Source organism: Aythya fuligula, chromosome 6 (genome assembly GCF_009819795.1).
Source record: "Aythya fuligula isolate bAytFul2 chromosome 6, bAytFul2.pri, whole genome shotgun sequence".
Lineage (NCBI taxonomy): Eukaryota > Metazoa > Chordata > Aves > Anseriformes > Anatidae > Aythya > Aythya fuligula.
Window position 1 is genome coordinate 33,951,790 of NC_045564.1, and position 24,220 is coordinate 33,976,009.

Genomic DNA, 24,220 nt, shown 5'->3' on the forward strand with positions numbered 1-24,220 from the left:
TCACTCCTGGATGTTGTCAGCCGGCTTCAGCACACTGCTTGCAGGAGTCAGATATGACTTGTTCCCCATTGCAGTGAAATCACTGTCTGAGAAAAAACTGATCACACAGCTTGTGCCCCAGAGGAAGCAAAATGCTGGGAAAATGCAGAAGAACACACCAGTGGCCTCTCAGCCTGAGGTACTTTTCTGGGCTGTGTTTATAAATATCTGCTTTTTCAGTCCCTGGGATAAAAGTTTTGCATTTTTAATCCCTTCTCTCAATTACTTCACACTTCACCTTGTTCTTCTTCGAATCATTGCCACAATACTTGCACCCTTCATACCCATCACGTTGCAGCCTCTTCTTGTATGCACCACTGCTAATGACTGCTTCATTTTTTACTCTTTCCTCTTTTCTCTCTCTCTTATTTATTTATTTATTTATTTTTAGACCAAAAGGAAATCTATCTACCCCACCTTCTGTAACAGGTACCTGACACTCGTCTTCCAGAAAGGCACCCAGCCATGATGTAACAAAGTTAAAATTAAATTTGTCTTTTCCATTGCTGTTTAAAATTCTTTTTGTCGTTGTTTGAGCAGCACTTTCAATTTCTTTATTGCAATGATATTCTAATTTTTATGTGGATAAATTCATGCACACATTCTCATGTGGACCAGGAGGACTAGAACATATTTAAGAAATCTGTTTCTAGGAAGCTCTAAATTGCATTAACAATATATTTTAGTAATAACAATCAAGCCTGGCTCATTTCCTTGGGATTAATGACTAGCTGGGAGAGCTGATGGCCCCAAGAAGTAGTCATTATTTTATTAGAGATTTTTTTTTGGTCTTTAATTAGGCAAAAATTAGAAAGAAATCCTGTCTTTTCTGTGTGCAAGAGTAATGACAGCATCTCAGGAGAAAAAGTACAATCACTCTAAGTAGGGAAAAGGTTTCTTTTAAATGTTTGATAACCTTTGGTAAGATCATCAGGTTAACACTGTGACACGTCACAATTTTCTGCAGGTTTCATCTGTTCTCTTAGTGTTTGCATTTCTCTGATCTCAGAGGGATTTTTGTTGATGTTTTGAAAAATGAAGCATGTAGATTTTGAGGAACATTTGTAAATATATTGTACACCTTTGGATAATGTTTTACAATGGGATTACTTATGACAGCCAGCTCTGCCTGACTTCAAGTTTGCCAGCTATAATGTATTGAAAATGGCTGAGGAAAAGGAAGACTTGAAAATATATAAAAAACAAACATATAACCTCTCTTACCCACCACCACCACCACCAAAAAAAAAAAAAACAAACAGCAGGAAGATAATAGGGGAAATGGCAACAACAAAAATGAATTACTCAAAAACTCTGTTGGAGAAAACTTGCTAGGGTGGTTAGTGAAAAACTACCAGAAAGCCCACACTGAACAGGAAAGCAGGAAGGGCCTGGGTGTCAGAAGGGGAGGCACTGGCTAACAGCTCCTGAGAGTGCTGCTACATCCTAAGCATCCTACAAACACATGTCTCATCAGTGACACAAAAAAAAGAAAAAAAAAAAATGTATGTAGACATGCTACCACCCTTGATTTGGAGAAAGAAGAGTCATGGTACTAAATGACAAGGCAGTGCAGAGAGTAATTTCATAGGTAAAGGTCAAAAGTGTCAGAGAGTAGACTGAGCCTAAGGACAAGTTTTTCCACCAGGTTGCTCTTGGGTTTCTTTGCAGATTTTACAAGTAAAAATAATAAAATAAATATATAAAATAAAATAAAATAAAATAAAATAAAATAAAATAAAATAAAATAAAATAAAATAAAATAAAATAAAATAAAATAAAATAAAATAAAATAAAAGGAGAGAAGAAGCCTTTTCAGAATGCATTAGCAGGAGCCACATATTTTGAATACAAAAAACTTTCCCCCAACATAGCAAAATTGGTGTGCAAAGTTCAGACTGGTTCAATCCCCATTTTCAAAGCAACTTAAAGTTACCACCATCTTGCAGGTTTTTGCTCTCTTTAAAATGTGTTATCTAACTTTGAAAGTTATAGCTAGATGGAATTAGTGATCATGACTGTGTTGTTTTCAGTTCAAGTAGACTCTTGATGTCTCTGTGTTAATTTATTTGTCTTTGCTTTGTGAAATTATGTGCCATTAACTCACTATGTTCTGTTAATCCTCTGCAGTAATAACTACATGCAACAGCCCTTCTGTCTAGTCAGCTGAGATTTGACAGCCTCTGTTTGCTAAACGTATCACTTCACTGAGACTTTGGAACACACTTTTCATATTTCTCCATTCTCATTATCTAGCTAAGGTCCTTATAACATATGGTCCTATTTTCCTAATTGCATTCACTGTTACACGTCAAACCAAGTTAATCTTTCAAACCGTCAGGCTAATCAGTACAAAATGCATGGCCACTGTTTGCACGCATGCTGGTAACAAGAGAGGAACAGGACCTACACAAATCTGAAAATGCCACTGAGTCCCAGCTGGGTTGTTTGTTTCCCCTTCATTTTTTAAGATGATCTGAAATGCATCTTCTCTCTCATTTACATTTTCAGAGTAATTTTCTTGACACAGAGCTAATATCAGTGGTGGCTGATGTTTACCCAGCCAGACCTTCAACATAAGGTGGGACTTCTACTAGTGATTCCGTGAGATAGATCTTAAAGCGAATGGCCAAAATTATTCAGTATGTTATTATTATTCACAAGAAAATACAATATATTATTTAACCTCCTCTAAGGCAGCAAAAATGTGGAGATAGTCAGCATAGTAATTACCACCCAGCTGTAGGTTTCTTATTTGGTAAAAATAAAAGGTAAAATGCAGCCTGCAATTTACTTGTCATACCTCTGACATAATCACAACAAGCTTGATTGTTCCCCTAGAGCAGGTTAGCTGGGAACATGTAGGTAGAGGTTAGGGGAGATATTGGTTTGTATACTTAAAAGTAAACTATAAGAAACAGAGGCAAAGAAAAATGTGATGCTTCCACTGTAAAGAAAGTTTGGTTCTAGTGCCAATGGATACATCACAGACAATTCCATCAAAGCTGTATGAATTCAGTAGACTTGAACTGGTTTCTAACTTCTCTTCAGTAAATCACTGTTTTTTTATTTTTTTTTAATCTTGAATAAATGGATCAGAAACCTGAAGCCTGAGCCATCAGTATTCTCATACATTAGCTGGATACTTTGATTTAATCAAGCACATTTCAGCAGTTAAATGCAGAATACCCACACAGAAGGAAGGAACACTCATTGGGCCAACTAGCAATTTTCTGTTGACAAACTATTTTTCCCCATTCACCTTTGAAAATGTCATGAGTTCTAGGCTACTGCCTAGCCCATAGTAATGAGCAGTGAAGGAGGAAAAGTCTTTATTTGCCCATATAAAGGGAATGAAAACAGATTTATAGTGTCTTGCTCTCATTTCTTTCACACTTTCCCTGTCTCAGATTTAACACATTTCAAATGAGAATTGTGAAACTATCTTCTACAAGAGAAATCTAAGTACTGTTCCATGGAAATGTATGTATTCACACTGGGACTCTATTTAGTGCTTTAGTTTGATCTCTAGTCTAAAGTTGTATCTGAAGTAACATCAAAGTGTGATTTTGGAACAGGTTTTCTTACATGTATTACATGGAGTTGACTTTATACAATTCAACTGATACAACTCAGACTAGAAATCGAGTAGGTAGTTACTCAATGTGAGATATATGGTAGTGCTAGGAAAGGTGTATAGAAGAAAGACAAGGACTATTAGATATAGGGAGCAGCCTCCATGTGGGGATTAATTAAATAGGTTTAAATATAATCCATTTGGGAAAGAGAGAGCTTTCCCCCATGACATCCCACCTCGGCTACGAACATAGAAAAAGTTAATAGGGATCAATTATTCACTATTTCTTACTACAGAAGAGTTTGGGAGGGTGCAGTAAATTAATTTATGTAATTTAAAAACAGGCAAAGGGCAGTGTTTTTTCATGCAATCACGATTAAACTGTGGAACTGATTATTACAGGGTGTTACAGATGCTAAAGTCATAGAAAGGTTCAAAAGCAATTAAACTAATACAGGGAAGAAATGCACTTCTGGGGCTAATCTACACAAGATGTAGATACAACCTCTGAGCTGTGAGGGCGAGAGCAGAAGGGCTAAACCGCAGGTGTGCTCTCATTCCTTAGCCATTTGACAGCAGCCACTGCCAGCAATGAAATACTGAACTGATGGCTTTATAGCCATCTTTATAGCCATCTTTATAGACATGTTATATATTCTGAGATTTCCTTTGTACACAGAGGTCTCTCAGTGGGTATCACCGACCCTGGCTGCTTCACAGCTGCGGGCAGTAACATCCCACCAGCAAAAACCCCAGGGCACAGCGCTCAGCAGACAGCAATCACCTCATGATAATTAATACTGGTCATGTAAGCTGGAAAATGACATTATGAAAGTTCAGCTAATGGCAGAAAGAAAACAAACTGTAATTAAGGAAATTATATACTTCTCTGTATTTTAGAGGCTCTCTGAAGAAAAGAAGAAAAAAAAAAAAAAAAAGAAAGAAAGAGAAAAAAAAAGAAAAGGATGCTTAGGAGCTTGGATTTTCAGATTCAGATAATTAAGTTCTGCATTAGAGGCTTATTAAAATATATTGCCCAAGAGACCAGACAGAATGTAAGATGTCTGGGTACAAAACTCTCAGAGATAGAGAGAACAAAGCTGCAAGGCCTAAATGACCTTTTACTATTCCTGAATATCTTATGATATGATGTTTGAAAATGAAGATTGCCAAACAGATGGAGCTATTAACGAATTTAGGAAACAACACGACGTATGCTCAAAGGAGCTTTAGGAAAAAAACTTGCATTTCATGCGAAATGCTGAGGGTCAGTTAAGATCAATCAAAAGTAGAAATGAAAATAAAGGAAAAGGCATAACTTTTCTGTTATTAAAGGCCAGAAGATACAAAATGATAGCTCCAAATCAGCTGCAGTTTTTGTGCATCTAGATGATACTCCCAGCTGGCTCTGGCAGAGAGCATTTACCACATGTCTTGGAGAAATGAAATTGAAGCTCTTAGGTATATGGCAGAGCTAACTGTCATAGTTTATGTCTAAATAAACTAAATCAAATAAAACTAAATGAATTAAACTAAATAAAAATCAAAATAAATCCAGAAAAAAAAAATAGAAAAAAAAAAAAAGAGGATATTGAACCAGCAGTCAATTGTTGATTAAGAAAACATCACTAAAATCTGAAATTTATTTGAAAATTATAAAATTAAGACCGAATTTAGCTTTTATCTTCTCTCAGTGCAACTTTTGAAGCAGTCTTCATTTTCCATTGAGAACTAACAATCTTCATCTGCTGCCATTGGAATACTATACAATGTTAACCTCAATTATTTACTGTTAGTGGAAAACAGTTTCAGTATGAGACCTGGTCTTAGGCCCTTTTAATTTCATGCTAGGCAGCTAGATGAACAGTTCCTTGGCTCTTAGAGCATAGTAGCTTGCTACATAAGAGCATACCCAAATAGTTGATGTTACCCAGTGCTGCCATGACGTGCTCTCTTTGACAGTGAATGACAAGTGATACAGTTACCTGGCCTCTAAATCATGAGATATTTTTTGTTACAAAATTCATGGTTTTCCATTGCACTCACACATATGGAGAATTGTTAAATATATATATATAAAATCTCTGCTTAGTTTTCAAGCTGAGTAAATGGTTTAGACCTGCAAAAAGCATTTCTGAGTAACAACCTACAGTATGGCAACATGCTTTCAGATTATGAAATGACTTATCTTATTGTTCCCCAGCATCCTGACATAATTTTCTGTTTTTTAATGGTGTTAGCATTCCATTTTCTTGACTCTCTATAAGCAGTTATCAACATTTTCATTAGCTAGTTCAAGACCAAAGGAATGGGGTGGCCGATGTCTACTTTTATAGCCCCTGATGGGGAGGAATCTAGTATTCAGGACTGATATTTGCTATCAACTTCTTATTCTTTTTTTTTTTTTTTTCCCTCAAACTTTTTGTTTCTCCCCAGCAAAGTTTGCTTTAGTTTAAACCTCTCAGCTTGTTTTCTGTGGTTGGAAAATAAAGAAAAAAAAACACGCTTCTAACAGCAGCTCAGAAGAGGCAATTTAGGGTCCCAGGAAAGCCTCGCTGAATGCTGCATGTGTCTGAGCTATTGAATTAGGTCTGTGTCTTGCCAAAGTGTACCTGATGGAAAGGTTAGGTAAGCTTTCTGTTACATTTCATACCCACCACACACAAAATATAAATGTTAATAATTTATTAACACTTGTCATTAATATTGCAAAGTCAAGCGTTCATAAGTCAGGTTGTCTGGGCAACCTTCTCTTTTGCTCTCTCATGCACTATATTGATGTGATCTGTAATTACACCATGACATGCTAGTATTTCCATAGGACCCCTGACTCATTTGGTGCACAGATCAACCAGGGCTCCTTTAATGAGTACAGATAGTCAATATTTTATTTCAGCTCCACTGTTAATTGTGTGGTTGTATCATATTTAGCAGCACTGTTTAAACATTGTGCTGAGGACAGACCAGCTAATCTCCTCACTGACTTTCTGGCCATATTCATTATTTCCCCATTTTTTTGTGGAATGACCATTTGATGTTCATGTCAATACCACAAAGACAGAGCAATAGCCTACTGATTTTATTACAGGAAGCTGAAGTACAAACAGATGAAGGTCAAAACAGTCTGTTAATTTTGGATGTCCAATTTGGTAACTATGGGATCTGAATTTTACTGAGTGCTCAGCATTATATGACTTGAGGTAAGTGCAGTGCACCTTTCCTACTGCCTTCAGCTGCATCTGCAAGTGCTCAGCAGGTCAGGTCACATATGAAGGTGTTGATTTACATCTCCAGAAAATGTTGCATGCAGCCAGTGACCACTGGTGACAAGCAGGTACCACCCCACTGCCACCCCACTGCCTACCTGCCCTTGGAGGTGTGATTTCCCATGCTATGTCGTGCCACCTGGCAAAGGGATAAATTTGGGAATATTTCATTTCAACTCTTTAGAAGGAGAAGTTGTGTTTTTGACAAGACTCCATGTTTTTTTTCCTTTTTAAAAAATGACCTAGGGACAAAAAAAAAAAAAATCATAACAAAAAAATGAAACAGAACTTACCACATTAGGTGGAATTAAACACTTTTGGTTGTCCAAATTATGTTGTGTTTCCATTTTAGGGTCTGTGCTGTGCTGTGCTGTGCTGTTCAGACTTTCTTTCTCTTCCCCCCTTGTCTGGATCATCCTGACAAGCCAGAAAACTCATCCATTTCTGAAATTATCCACATTTATGTTCAGGTTGAGCTGGCCTGTTAGAGCAGTGGGAAATGCTGAACTCAAACAAGAAAAAAAAAAAAAAAAAAAAAAAAAAAATCATTTGAAAACTTTTAATAGAGCATTACTAATTTTTCTGCTTCATTTCTGATTTCAGTCAGTGGTTTAATCTCACTTGGTGCTCTGGTGCTCCAGAGCATCTGGAGAAGCAGGAGTGTGGCTGCAGCCCTATGCAGTGTTTTTTCTAGCACTCTGAAGCTTGCAGCTCAGCACATACAGCTGGCAGAGTTTCTGCATCTCTTACACCTGCAGAGTGCCAGGCAATTTTGTCCTGATCCTGCTTTCATAGAATTAAATCTCAAACTTTTCAATGATTTTAACAGTCAGGCTTGGTCCAAGAAGAACAATATCCAGAGCTCTGTTCAACCTAGTAAATAATATTTTCTCATGGTACTGCAAACAGGGATGAACTGATCCATGCAGTGACCTCTGTCTTTCCCTCAGTTCCCCCCCTTCTGACACACAGCAAAACAAGTTAATACAGTTTCAAGGCAACTAAGTTCAGAAAAGACAATAAATGGTGTACTCTCTTCCCAAAGCCAAAATAATCTGCATTTGTTTTGGAACACTATCATGAATCACTTTAATCTTTCCTTTCTTGAGATACTTTTTTATTTCTTTCTATAAATTCCATCCTTTGTGAGCTGCACAGTTGCATTTGAAAACTCCTCAGATGAAGGTTTTAGTCATTTGCTTTTTGGTGAGTAATTGTACTCATTTTCGGCCAGAAGACAGTTAACCTTTTGAGACAGTCAATTGCCCTCACTATGTACCTATCACTGTTCTTACTGGTAGTGTAAGACTAAAACTTAATAACCTTGAAAAGATGAAGCATTAGCTTTGCTCTGACAAAAACTCACTCTAAGTTTTAAGGCCAGAAATTTTCAAGGGAACCTGAAGGATTTGGTTTTTAAAGAACTATAGTTTGGTCGAGTTTGAAACCTGAATAATTCCGTGCTTATTAAATTGTAGTCCATATGAATCAGACAAAATCTGTGGTACCACTTATATATTTTATTGTAATGACTACTTGAGTTCAAAGACTACTGCTGAAAGATATTGCCAAATATACACAACGTATATCCCTTTTATCAATTATGAAATCTTGTTTTGCTTTAGAAAATGAATCCTAAGTACTTAAATCAAATGATGGCTATCTTTAACAAACACACAGAGAGATCACAGAGAGATTGTGATTATCTTTAAGCATATTTAACTCCACATATCTTTGAAAAAAAAAAAAAAACAATTAGAGGAAGCATTATATGCAATATATATACAAAACAAATACTGCAGCATGATACTCTTGGAATACTACATTTAATAGTAACTTAATAAATACCAAATTATAAAAGATTGCAAACACAACAAAGCCATATATTTTTAACAGTTTACATGCAAAATTCCAGCTCACTTTTTGGAAATGCTCACACTTATCCAGAAAAAGCTCAAGATGACCTTTAAAGATGAGAACTGTCAAAGTGATGTGAGGGGGTGGGCTCTTTACCTGTCTGCCTGTTGTGTGAGATGGGCTTTCAGCACCTTTGTTTCCTTCTGCTTTCCCTCCTCCTCACCCCAGAGAGCCACCAGAAGAGCCCTGTCCTGGGACAGCTGAGACAGAAAGAGATGAGAGAAGATCTGACATGATTAGACCCACCCAGCATCAGAAGACAGAAAGGAGAGGAGGGAAAAGGTGGGAGAAGACCAGACTGGCCTGCACAGTTATCTGTAGCCAGTGTCAGACTTCTACTATTGCATGGACGTAGTCAGAAAAAATACTAGGAGGTGGTTTTGAGGGAAAGGTGATGGGAGAAGATGAAGACACACAAAGGGCATATTTTCATCTAAAATACAAAACGAGAAAAAGAACTATTTAGGGGTTGTTTTGTTTTGCTTCTATTTCTAATAACAAGATGAGGAAGGCACATGGTCTTTCTGTTTGTTTTGGACATAGAATGGATCTATAAAACCTTCTTCACTTCAGCTACCTTCTCTTGGTGTCTTAACACTCCTCACAGCATGGCCACCAGCAGAGATCTCAAGATGTCCTTTCTGCTCCAGCAGCAAGCCCCCAGACCTCCCTGTCTCTCTTCTCATTCCCATTTGCAGCAAAAGATCTCATTTTGAGAAGCTTTTTTTGTAGGCTTGAAAAATTCTTAGTAAAATTAATCCTTTTCATAAGCATTCCAAAGTTGTAATTCCTCAAATGTTAAGAACATTTACCGCTGAGAAATAGTTTGTAGAAAAAGTTACTTACTGTTAAATCCATCTGCCTGCTTAAAGGTGAAAACTTAAATATATTCCTTAACAGCTTCCAAATGATACATTCCTCTGATGTGTCTATTTTCAGATGTTTTGTATTTTTCTGCAATCAAAATTGCAAAACTTTTTAAAATGATAGCTCTGGAAATTATGTTTTTGTGTCATTTTGACATACTCCTTCAACAGATTATGGAGTCAAGGAGCTAAAAAAAACCATTAATATTCTTTAGTCAGTCTTTATCTGGCAACTCTTAAGCAATTTCCTTGCCAAAACTAGAAAGAAATATCCCTACAAAGATGCTTAAAAAGAGACAATGCCTGCTTTGGTGATCACTCCATGCAAAGCCTTTGTGAGAACTGAATTTAAGAATACATGCTTAAAGTTGGAAGTCATTCTTTGTTCAAATAAGAATGAACTGACCTGAAACAGCATTTCAGCTCCTTTCAAACCCTCAAAAACCTAAAGAGGTAGCTAAAGAAATGGCCTGCATGAGAAAATAAAATGGCAAGTTTTGTAATATGAAGTAATTTCTGCCCAGACAAAGAGCACACAACCATCAAACTCAGCATAAATTATAACCCAAATGCATATGTTGTAGCACATTAACCAGTCATGACCTGATCCTGCCGGCACAGTAATTCCATGGAAACACTGGGGAAAAGATAAAAATGAAGGGAATGGAGATTTTTCCCCATTCCCTCCCAGCCCCTGCTCCACTGCAACAGGAACACCAGGGCTCAGCTGTACACAAACCACCCCACCGTGTTAGCTGGTTCTTTTCACTGGTTTGAAAGAGATGGAGTTTACCGGAGCTCTGCCAAAGAGTTACACACAAGTGTGCCTTATATTACCATTAAGGAATAATTGGATGATAATATAAAACAAAATATCACTGGCTTCTGTACCATACACTTCTGTTCTGCTGGGTTAGGATTATGCAGACAGAAAGGAGGTGGCAGTTAATCCTGATAAATGTTAAGAAACAATGCTATGCCATTTGCAATTTAAAATTTTTAATTTTAACCTATTGGGCTGTTCCAAAACACTTCCTTCAATAACTTTTGAATAATTGATTTAATTATTTTCTTTGATCCCATAGGACTTAGTTGAATATTCAGCTTCAACCATTTCTAAAAATGGTTTACTATGTCAAGCATCACTCATTTATCTATACATGACATTATTCTATCCCTTCATAAACAACTTCAGTTTTCCCTGTAATATCATGACAATACACTCTGGGGCACAAGACATTTTGGTCTTGTCTCTCTAAGGACACATACCTCGTCAAGCACAGATCCACTAGGAAATCTGAAATCTTTGTCAAGAGCCTTGAGCTAAGATTTTTATAAAAGAGGTGGCAATTAATGTAACATCTGCTTTGTTTCTTCTTTCTTTCCTGTTGAAAGAAAATATTGATGTGAATAGATGGCTTATGCTAGAAGAAAACAACGAAACGAAGCTGACTAAGGTGCATTCCCAAACTTATGATGTAGCAAATATTATGATAAGAGCTACCACACCTACTTGTACATTGCTCCACTGCAATGGCATGTCTACTGTCATAAGTTGACCAAAGTAATGAAAAAGCCAAAGATACCTTTTAATAATTTATATGGAAATCACTGTAAATGTCTCCAGCTTTGCCTTGCTGGCCTGCACTGGCTGCTGCTATATCTCAGCTAGGAACATGCCCTGCAGACACAGAAGGGGCTGTGTGGAGCAAATCTGCACTGCATATCCAAAGGATGAGTCCACAGATGTGGTTTCATGTTGAGCCTGATGCAAATCAGGGGCTTTTCCCCAGCCAGGACACCAAATGTTACTTGGAAAGTGACAGCGGAGAAACTCATGGTAATAGCAAGCAATTTGCACGTGAAGGTTTGTTAATAAAACATGCAGAGATCAAGGCAACCATTGTACACAATGTGATTTGGGGAAGATGAGCGGAGGATGTTCCTCAGTTCTGAGGACATGTGGAAGGACAGCTGTAAGGGCTGTGTCCCTCTGTGCTTTCACAACCCAGTCAAGTACTTCCTCTGTCAATCTGCTGCCTTTGTGTTTCATTTGGCAAACCTATCGGCTATGCAGCATACCACAGCCCTTTGAAAAACAGTAATAAAATGTAGGATTTCTTTATAATCACTTGGTTTTGCTTTCTTAGCTCCTAAACCAGACAATGTAGTGTCCTTTGATTAAGAGTCTTCAGTGTACACACACATTTTTTCATAATTATCTTTTGGGGTTTTTCAGCCATTCCTCCTGACGACACACTTGGAAATTCAAGAAATTTGAAATATGTATGACTCTCCTTAGAAGCTTGAAATAATTCTCCGAATTCACAGCAAATCGGGCAATGATTATTACACAACTTTCATGAAATATCTCAGAAAAGCTCCCTTTCATAGTCACGATTTAAGAGGAATAATTATCACTGCCCAGCCTTATTTTAAGGCTGCAGCTTTAACAGGCTGAGATCACTGTGATTTCATTAAAAATCAATAAAAGAGGCAATAGAATTTTCCCCTTCAAGCATCCTATTCACAATGAAGGAATGTTCTAGTTTAAGGCAAAAATGTAATGCAGATGGATGATGACAACATCACTGGAAAGATCTTCAGGCATTTACATATTTTTCTGATTCCAAAACCCATTAGAGAAGTCAGGCACATTTTGCACTCACTTTTGAGTGCTGTGAACACTGTGAATTTAATAATAAAAAGGGTTCCAAGTCACTGCTAGCATAGTGCTAAATGCAACCTGTATTTCTCATAGTTTTTTCCCCAAGTGACAATCTCAACTAGTCTAGACAGACATTTTCTGCTACATGTTCACTGAATCCCTCCCGTTTTGCTACTGAAAAACTTCAGCAGCAACCTCAGTGAAACAATGCAGCCAAAACCTAGCATAAAATTATGCTATAAACCTTCAGTGGATAGTTGTATGGAAACCTCTTTTTCTACAAAAAATAAAATAAAATAATAATAATAACAAAAACACACACACACAAAACACCTCTATTTATATCTTGAACATCTTGCTTTTATATATCCAAATAAAAAATTCATATTCTCTGATGGTATCAGGGAATTGCTTGCAGCCGAATAGATACTTCTAACATTTTCCTGCTAATATTATGATAGTAGCATTGTTATAGCTGTGATGGTCTTACAATATAAGGGAAACAAGGTCTGCAGGGGGAGAGGTAATACCTTTTATTAAACCAGATGATGTAGCTGCAGGAAGAGTGACTCTTTGCCCTGGTAAAAGTTTTGTGCCTGAAAATATCTGTTGTTTTCTTTCTTCCTCTACTATGAAAGCAATTGGTCTTCTTCCCACAACTATTCTGCAATCACACTGGCTATGCTGGGGAATCCTCTAGCTTTCATTGTCTCTGCCACTGCCTAATAGACTCTGTCTATTGTCTGCCACTGACAGACAATAAAAATTTCACTGTAAATGACATCCAGAGCTTCTCCATAGCTTGTTGGGAGAAGTGTCCAAAAAGATGGGGACAAAAACAGGATTACAGTTCTTTCTCCTGGCTTACTTACATGTGGAGGTAAGTGGCACATACAGAGGATTAAACCCGATCCTATAAGATGCTGGGAAAAAAAAAAAAAAAAAAAAGAGAAAAAAAAGACCAAGAGTGCACACCTAGGCTGAACCAGCTGCAGTCAGGGCTTTGCACAGAGGAACTGCTGATGTCTCCCATCCTATTACTCCATGCCCATTCTCAGCAAATGATGAGGCGCAGGGCCAGCACGGCGCTGAGCTACTGTGCCTCAGCTCCTGTGAAAATGAAGCTGGGACAATGAGAGGTAACAACACTTGAACCAACAAAGCCTTTCCCTAAAGGAAAGGTCAATACGGAAGAAGACTAAGGGATTGCCTTAGTTGTCAGAAGTGCCATCTTTTAATGAAAATGGCAAGCACAAAGTCATTTATTTTTCATGTATTACATGGCAACACTTGTCTTGCAGTCAGGTATCGCAGGCATGCTTTCAATGCTGTGGTTTTAATGAGGTGCTTGATCCTTGTGTAAAATCAGCACCACAGCCCTTATCCAGCAAGAACTAACAAGGAACTATAAATGGCCCAATTACCAGGCTGAAATGTCATTCACACATTTGTTATCTCCCACACCAACAGGGAAAAATAACACAGAGACACAGTAGCTGAAGGCAAATTGCAATTACTGTCGATTGAACTAGGACTTGTGAAGCTCTTCATGTAATTCAAAGCTTTAAAATTTAACGTGAACTATATTTAGTTTTGAACATCAGTTGGGTTCATTAATATTTTGGTTTAGATTTGCCAAAAGTCACAATATCCTTATTAATAATATTAGCAGCTCTAACTGTTGCCTACTTGATACTCTAATCAGTTTTGAACTCTTTTGCTAAATTACTTCAGCAGCAGCAGCACTTGAGACAGAAGATTTCTGGAACATGGTCAGGGAGAAGCTGGACACTCTTCCTCCAAGTCACTACCATGTCAGTGCAGGGCATGATGCTTGAAGAAGGGATTTTGCATGTTTGTCTTCCAGCTGTTTTCCTTGCACTCAAGCCTTAGTCTTCCTCTTGCTAAAGCATATGCTGTTAATCTTTAAAAAATGCTAATGCAATAACCCCATCTAATTTAGGTATTTGTATTAGCGGTACTGGAATGCGCTGGAATGCCTAAATAAAGCCACCTTCCCTAAAATAAATAAATGAATAAATAAATAATATTTAACTTTTTAATTGCCTTATAAAAATACAAGCAATGGCAGATAATGGAAGTGCTGTGGTCATGGTAAGCAGCACTCAGTTCCTCCACACTCTCTTTGTTTCTCAGGCACTCCAGCTAACCCAAGCATTGCTCTGAAATAAAGCTTTTCCACTTACAGCTAGCACAGTCAGTTCCCAGGGAGTAATCTAAATCCCTCACCACTTTCAGAAAAATTTGTCTGTTATATACCTAACAATTGAAGATGACATGATCTTCTATAAAGCATTTTGGATGTAAAGATGAAACAAAACTATGCACTGAATGTCTCATTTCCAAAGCACACAAGGATGCTATAGGAACATGTTTAGATACCAGCACTGCCAAGCTTAAGCAGCCTGCTAAAAGAAATAGAAGAGTACTTGTATTCTCCCTCTTACCGCGAGCTGTCAGCAAACTCACTAATTGGGGCTGTGAAATTGCTTATTGCTGGAGTTATCTGAAAAGCAAAGAGGTAGGGATAAGGACAGCAGCAGATCAGGCACTGAGATGGACGATGTTATTTTGTGATTCACTCAGTTTATAGACTGATTATGCACTGGTGCAGATCAAATGTTTTCAACATTTGTTTCTTCTGCTTTCTAACCGAGAAATATCAAGCAGATTTTAACACATATGCTTAAATTTGCTTACAAGAACAGGGGTGTTGCATTTTATATAAAACTAATTATGGTAATACATGGTGCTGAATACAGGGAGCTACAAGCACTGGAAACAATAACCATGTCTTATCTTTGCACCTTTCTGACTGCTAATACTCACAGGCTCTTAAGAGTGATTTTTTTTTTTTTTTTAACTTTGACATAGTTCATTCGTCTACTGGATTTCACTGAACTTTGGTATCATGCAGGAAGACAACCTAATTATTGGTAGTTTTTGGTAAATCTCATTTTACCACCCATCTTCCAGAAAATATTTAAGTCTTTTATAAATAGACCATGCTGTGGACTGTTTGATTCCAAAGTGCTTTATTTCCCATTTGAGACTTGAGGAAAAATAATAATAATAATGGTAATAATAATAATAAATTGTTCATGAGAGTACGGCTACAAGGTGTCAACAATTTTTTAACATGATAAAAAAAATCCTCCAGAATTTTTGCTATTTTTGCTATCCTTAGTATATAAGGATCTACTTACGGCAGCTTAGTAGGTCTTTCCTTTTACTCTTACTTCTTTTGTTCTGTTTTGTTTTGGTGCTTGCTTTTTGGAGATCTGGCATGTGGTTTGTTGGTTTCTTTTTTTGTTTGTTTCTGTTTTTTTTGTTGTTTTTTTTTGTTGTTGTTGTTGTTTTTTTTTTTTTCATTGTGACTATTAGGATAGAAGGTCAAGATAAATTACATTTCCTACCCATCATTTTTCTCCTGGAGTATCCTTCGCATCAGCATTTCCCTCAAGCTAAACTCATGCTTCACCAGTTTTTTTAAGCACAACAAGCAATCTAGAGCTTGCCATCTCATAGCAGAGTCAATCCAGCTTGCAGGAGAGGATATTACATTATGCTTTCTACCCGGCACACATCACTCCCTTGAAAGTATATGCTCCTTTCTGCTATTTAATAAGACAAGCTTTGGCCTTTGGATCAAATGTCATTTGCAGTACCTGCTGGAGCAGCAATGTGTATTATGGATTTGCTGCAAAATCCACTACAATTATTATGGGAATTTTCCTTAGGAATATAAGGGTCAGTGGTTCCAGGGGAAAAACAAACAAACAAACAAACAAACAAACAAAGTAGTAAACCACAAAAAGACAGAAAGACATTCCAGTTACTGGAATGGACAAGCTACTTCACTTCACTCCCTAAAAGGTTCCTGGGACACCTGGACACTGTGGTCAACCCAGACTCAGCACTTCTTTCCTCTGGCATGTAATGTATTGGAGTATGGAAAACTGTTCACTTGTAACTTAGTTACAAGCAAATGATCAGAAGTGTTTAAATGAGTGCAAACACATCTTTACTTGAGGTTAAACAATAACTTAATCCCATTGCAGGCATGGTCCCTACACTACAACCTCACTTGTAGATTAAAATTTCCACAGGACAAGAGTTTTCAAAGGGACTAGATTATCCTACGGCTATCTGAGGTATCCAGAGACATAATTAGCAACTTTAAAAAAAAATAAAAAAATTAAGAATTTAAATATTCATATTTCAGATACTATGAAATACATGTTTGGATTGCATTTTGTATCCCAAGCTTAGGAAAAGAGCTTCATTAGTTTTTTTTTTTGAAGCATCTCACCACTGACAGAGACAGATTACTGAAATATATGGTCCTTAGGTCTCATTCTGTTCCTAATCACTGGATCCTGTGATGTAGTCAGGTAACATTTTTCTCTCCAAGCACATTACAATTTGCAGGCAAACTGGGTAACATTTTCTAAGCTTATTTAATATTTCTAGTATGGTTGTCAGCTGGCTTATGAAATGTTTACCTTTACAGTGGTTTCCACGTTCCTCTTGATGAGTTTCCTTGTTGGAAATTAAACTTATCCATGATATTGTGCAAAGATATTGCCGGTACTGCTGACCAGAAGGAGCACTGAGTTTCCTGAGGCCGCTTCATAATTGCATTTTGGAATACAAATGAGTTTACACTCTGAAGAAGATATTTCATTTGAATTCTTCCCAACACAATTTCTTTTTTAAACTCCATCACCCAATGTTCACGAGGTTTATTCACAGATTAAATCCTGTTCTGTGACTGTGCAAAATAATTCCTGTCTGGGATTCAGCCATATAGTTTTGTCCCTGCTTTATAACCTGCACTCTATGCAGATGAAGTAAGATGGACACAACAAGTCCTGTGTGATGTGCAAGTATAAGTTGTGCTCTGCGGTGACACTGAAATTGCAAATTCAGAATCCCTGGTTTGCCCAGCTGTGAGTCAAATCAAAGTAAAACAAGCAACAAATTGCAAGTGGATGCTCTCCCAGACCACCCAGAGTCCCTCTGATCGAGTAACGCTGTCAGGTGGTAGTATGCATTATTAAGCTGTCCTACTGTGGAATATTGCGTCAAAAATCTCTGGTAAAGCAGAGTTCTCTACTTTTTATTACTGTTTTGCGACTTGAATGCCCTGGGTGTTAAGGCCCACAGCAGTTTAGAAAGGAGATTTCCACAGCTTATATGGACCACCAGAAAAAAATGTGGACACAAGTAAATGATGATTTTGTCCGTCTTACATTCAGGCTTTTTCTCTTACTTGTTGGTGGCATTTTTTCATAACTACTAAAACATGCATGTGTGCTGCACGAGAGTTCCTTTGATCCTCTGGTCTGGACCCCTGCACTGCGGTGTCACGCATTCCCTCAGCTATGGCTAACAAGATCTTTCAAAGAGAGTTTTTCTACTTTGTCACCACATAACTACTGCCAGCTCTTCATTATCATCTTAACACTGAATTTTTCCATTACCTGTGTTTATATCTTTTAAAAATTTCTAATCATGATTTCCAGCCAGTCAAGACATGGATAGTTCATTTTATCTTCCTGCACAGTGCATGCTTTCCTGACCCACTAACCATTTTTATAGCTTTTCTCTAAACTCCCTCCAAATTAGTCAACATCTTTCTGTTAATGATGCATTCAGAGTTAACCTAAAAGGTGAAAAAGCATCACTAAATGAGCTCCTTTCCACACTAGCAGTGGCTTAAATGAAAGCAAGTTCAAGTGAAAAAGTTGATTTTAATGGTGCTAGCAGTTGAGTAGAAGTCTGCTTAGATGTGGAGCCACTAGGCAGATGGATGGCTACATGAATTTTAACAGGCCAATATGCTAATGTGGAGACACCAATAAACAGAACTATTCAGATGAATATTTGATGGATTCAGGGCAATGTCATGAGGATTTCAATTTCTTTAAAAGGTCTTGGAAATTACAGAAAGACAGAAATGTGTTCTTTTCACACTCCTTAATGGGATTTTGTTTGTTTGTTTGTTTGTTTCAATTCTTTTTGAAGACAAGGAATAATAACCATGTAGTCTTTTTACATATGGAAATGTCAGAACAGGAAAGGACTGAACTCGTTATTGGTTCTGACTGAAGCAGAAGGGATATTTGGGGCAGGGGGGTTGAGGGAGAGAAGGATATTTTCCCAAATGTGTTACTCCTCTGTATCCATGGACTACCACAAAATTTCCTCTGGTGTGACAATTGATCAGTAACATGGAATTGCTCAGCTTATAAAACATTATTGGTTGTGTGGAGAGATTTGTATTAAAATTAAAATTGCATCTAGTTCTGTACATGTCTTGAATATAGCACAGTATGGAAATATAAGAAATAAAGGATCCAGCTCTTAAAATATCTACTCAAGAAAAACAATAAATAAAATGCTAAAAATGGGAAACTATTAAATGCCAGAGTCTAGATCTGCAAATGCTAAATCAAATGTTTAATCACTTCTATCTTAGTTACATGAGTACTAATTCCATGACAAAGAGCCCCTGGCAGGGATAAAAGGGAAAAATAAGAGCAAAGAAACTTCAACGTCAGATTCAATATCAGATCATGAGAAAATTTCCAATGTTTCCCATGGCTGAGGATTAAACTCAAAACATTTACCGAAATTCATAAGAAATTATAACTTCTAATGAAAGGGAAAAGGGTTCTTGTAAATTTTTAATCTAAACTATATAGACAATTACATTAATAAGACTTAATTATATCATTAAATATTTAATGTTTTTCTCTATGCTAAATATTTTTTGAACATAGTTCTCCTGGTTTGCAAGTTTAAGAAATACTTAGAATCCAAACAGAAACAACTGTTAAAAACAATTTTGAAATGTACTAATAGCATAGACCATTGCTTCCATCATTACTTTAAAAAAAAACAAAACAAAACAAAAAAAAAACATTTTGGTAAGCTGTACATTTTATTCTTTTTGTAAATACAGAGAAAAAATAATAAATACTTTGTTCAATATGTTCATTTAATAGAAAAACAGCTCATAATGTACAATTAATATCAAAATTTGGCAGTAATGTGTAACTATTTATTAATGTCTACATTTACTTTGTATTTTGCCGAAACTATCCAGCCATATATTTACTATCATCCACAATGTGACTAGCTAATTAATCCACTTGTGAAATTTCCTAAATTGTATGCTACTGCTATTTTTGTTATGTGGCTCTTCAGCATGACAGTACTTCATAATTAACGCATGCCAAGCACGCCATATTTCTTGCAGGAACTGCACTAGCTTCCCAGCAGTGACTCTTCTTCAGCATGGGATATGTCCCTACTGCCCCACAGGTTGGGCTCCAGTTCCTGCTGAACACTGGCCCTGACTGCCCACTGGTGCTGGGACATCAAACTTTAAGATAAGCGTATTACCAAAAGCAGTGTAATACCCCTAGAACAGCTGTAATTTGCTACATGATTATTTATTCATTTATTTAAGTGAGTATTACTAAGTTGTGGCAGTTTCCTCTATAGTATCTGAAGGGCTGTACAACATTTTGGTGGCTCAGTCCTACTGATTTCATTGAGGTTCATACGAATTAGGTGACAGAATGCCTTCAAGCGAATTTTTCACCCAAAGCATGAACAAAACACATGTAATGTATCTAACATGCATTAAAATGCATCTAATATGGCCAATGATCAATATCCAGAAAGGGGCCCCATGAACACATGGACAAGTCTTTCCCTGGGCTGTCAATTCCTCCCAAGTAAGAATCACTGCTATGGAGGCTACCCTGAAAAAAAGAAGCATACATTTTTGTAAATGGGAGACCTGTTCTTACATTTAATACAGTTAGTTCATGTATATTCATACCTGTACATATTTTACATATATATGCATCTAATGCATAAAATCTATACATTTGCATATGTGCACACACCTATATCTATATGTGTATTCAGACACAGGCATACAATCTATACAGAAGCAGAGGCTCCAACCTCTGTTTCTCCATCTCCCCCAACAACAGAAATATAGAATATTCTTATTTCTTCTGCAGGGCAAGATCAGGACCCGTGAAAGAAAAAGGAGTGGAGTTTTCACCGACGTGTAGGCACAGGGGGTGCTCACACAGGGATGACAGGGTTTGGCACATGGGGGTTGCAAAGTGGTGCTCTGCATATTCAATTTCATCAGTTCCTAATGTTTTATTTAATAATTTGTCAGAGGATGAGTCACTGTTATTATTTTTTAATACAAAACACGCATGCCATTTCTCTACAGCAATCTCTTTAAAAGTTCTTCTCACAGCAGGCACTATCACAGCTATTTCCCACTCTTTGCAACCTGTTTGTCTGTCCGGTCTCACAACAGCTGGGGCACTGCAACTTTCCCTAGATTTGCCGTTCTATTGTGATTTTCCCTGCCCTTCCTTTCTGCCACTTTCTCCTGCCTTTTTTATTTATTTATATATTCTGCCATTTTTATCTCTTTTCCCTTTTGTCTATAACGTCATGCTGGCTTTAACTCACTCTTTTCTCTTACATACTCCAGGCTGCAGTTTTGATTTGTGGCTTTCCTGTTTTATTTGGAGGCTGACAAAGGAGGGAGCAAGTGGCCCCCTGTGCGTGGAGCCAGGAAGCAGCACAAGGGCTGGTGCCCAGAGCCAGCTGTCCTGCACACCTCTAGCTCAAGGAAAGCTAGCAGTAAAGCTGAGTAAAGCATGGGGAGCCTAGAGCCTGGCCTCAGAGGAGACAAGCAAATAAACCTGCCCAGGAATAAGAGAGAGGGCTGCACAGTTTGCTGCAGCTCAGAAACTCCAAATTAACCAAAGCAAATCCTGCAAGCCAGCAGGGACCTGCAAGTGCATGGCAGGGAAGAGAGGAGGAGATGCTCTGAAACCTTTTTGTTGTTCTGCCTCACCTCATTTCTTTAGGGTTTTTTGTTGTTGTTTAGAAGGTAACTAGGCATGTAGGAATGCAAAACAAACAAACACAAAGGGTTGTGTTTTTTTGTTGTTTGTTTGTTTCAATTTAAAGCACTCTGCTCTTTCTTGAAAGCTTACTACAAAGAAAAGACAGAAGCAGATCCGCCTCCACTTGAGCTGGTTTGCAGCCGCATTACATCTGTCCTGGGAGGCAGAATAAGGCACAGGTAGATCTGGTCCCATGGTTAGTACACAGGGCAGTAGTGCAGTAGAAGGGGCCAAATTGAACTGATCAAAATCTGATTTTCCCCAAGTCATTCAAAATTTTAAAATTTATCCTTTTTCTTCTCTCTTTTTTTTTTTTTTTTTTTTTTTTTTTTATTATTTTTTAATGCCTGGAAAATTTAGGAATACAAACTCTTTCAGGTGCCTGCTTAGGAATTGTGTCACAACTTGTGTTTAGTGAAAGCTATGTCTTAGCTTTAAAATACGTTCCCCATTTCTATTTACACTCTTCCTAGTAGTAGATGAGGCACAGCAGACCTCAACTTTTCTTTGAAATGTGCAGGACACTCACTCACAAGTCTCTCACTGCCACCCTGCCTCCGATGAGTCCCCTTTGGACCAGCAGTCTGTCGATAGGAAAGTCAGTAGTAAGCAGCTGCCATGGTTTCCCTGAGGCTCTGCACTAATCTTTGTCACAAGCAAATCTTGAATTTCCTCACCTCAGACACATTGCCATGTGCACGGGCATAAGGAAAGAGGGAGAAGAAATTGCTGGGGTTGGTGCACCACGGTCTTCAAGGATGGTGCCAGGTTCAGTTAGGCTTTGGAGACACAGTAAGGTGAAAAAAAAAATCAGTTTACCTTGCTACCTTAACGGCTTTTTCTAGACCATTAAGTCATGATATAAATAAATCAGTTAACCTCTGCCTGTGTTAACTTTGCTGTTCCTTCAAGGAAATTTCACAGCATTAATGCAAATATGCCAACATTTTGGGAGAATATTCTCATTGCTGATATACTTTGTGTTTAAAATAGGAACTATTCTCTCACAGCGGCTGGACAGACATTTTAGAGGTGCTTCCAGCACACAAGTCCTGCCTCTAAATTCCAGTACACAGCTATGGTTTTTATTTCATCTTCTATATTTATGAGCCATTCTGGTAGCATCACAAGCTGATGTTCCTCCATCTCAGTCAGAGAAGGTAATTCCTTACATAGGCCTCAGTGACTTTTCTGGCTCCAGTTAACTGAACTTTTTTTACACCTAGAAATTAATGAAAACAAAGGCACAGCAAAAGAAAGCAAAGGGGCAGTGAAAACATATCACACAGGCTGCTGACAGTGTGGAGCGTCTGCCCACTCAGGAGCCCATGGAAATATGTTTTTCTGTTGGATTTTATGAGCAGCTAGATTATTTTTCTCATGAGTAAAAGCATTTGTAGCCACACAATGGAAGCAAATATAAAAAAGGCAATGTGATCCCATGTTCTGGGCAGAGCAGACAGGTACAGCGTACGTCCCACCACCTTGCACATCTCTGTTGGGCAGGAGGGAGCCTCTGTGGGTAGGGTGCAGGATCAGCTTTGGTGAGTGATGGTCTAACTGCATGCAGCACATTTTATGTTCTGAAAACAGAGGAAAATGAAAGCCAAGTGAATGCAAAGAGGAGAATAAAAACATGACAATTTTGCAACTGGCAGAGGAGAAATGAAAATAAGATTTGGCAAGAGATCAGCTTTAACTCAGAATCAAACCCAACGGGCACTAGTGATAGCATATAGCTATTATCCTTACAGTGACAGAGAAAAACATCAAATAGATCATTTCTTTTGTGTCTGAAATAGGCCTTTGTCCTAGCTCCACACAAGAGCAACCTGGACTAGATAACATAACCAGCATTCTTGCAATGCTGATGCTCTGACAAGGTGGTTTGTGAGTAAAGCAAGGAAAGGTTTATCATCATGTATCTATTTATCTGTCCTAAGAATGCTTTCCATTTTAGTTTTGTCATTAAGATGGATTCACTTTACAAGTCCTTCTTTAGCACCAAGGTAAAAATAAGCTTTCCCTTCAAACACAGCATTTTTCCTATGCATTCACCTTTTAGTAGCATACAGAATTGTATACATATACATGCAGGTATACAAAGTGGAATTTTCACACACAAAAATTAAAGAAAACTCAGTCCTTACAGTAACACGAGAAGCCCTAGAAGAAATATGCTGGTTGAATTTAAAATGTTTTCTGCCATAACAATAAAAAACTTTTCCAGAGGCAGATGCTCAGATAAACCAGCACAGCTTCTCTGAAGTGAACTGAGCCATGACTGCTCCAGCTACAGATTTTGTCCATAGCAGATACCTCTGTGGACTGATCCTGATCCTAGCGAAGTCAGCCATGAAATTCCATGTATTTTCCATAGGGCAGAATTGGTCCCAGCATATACATATAGCTGTATTGCTGAAAAGATGAAGGAAGAAAAAGACATCATAAAGTTCCCAGTTTGCTAAGCAGATGGTGGAAAGAAGGCCAATTATAGTGTAAAGCATCATTTCACTAAAAGAAGTGTGAGTGCTGGAAGAGCTCTGAACAGAGGGGATTTTGCTCTGCCATGTGCAGTCTCCAGGAAACAAAAGGAAGGGTGTGACTGAAATGAAGACAGGCAGAATGTAATATTTTCCTTTGATGTGTAAACAGATTTAATGCAACAAAAATCAATGAGGAAACTCTCCAAAGGAGAGTATTTTAATGTGTTATCATATTTCACATAGATTTCATAAAAATTCAATTTCAATTATAGCACAGTTTACAAACAGTGCTGTGCCTCCCTGGAAAACATATGGCCATCAAAACTTCAAACAAAATACTGCCAAAGTCGCTCATAAAAAATAAATAGCCATAAGCCAGTGTGTTATTGTCCTTTTAATGTTTGTTGAATGCCTATAATT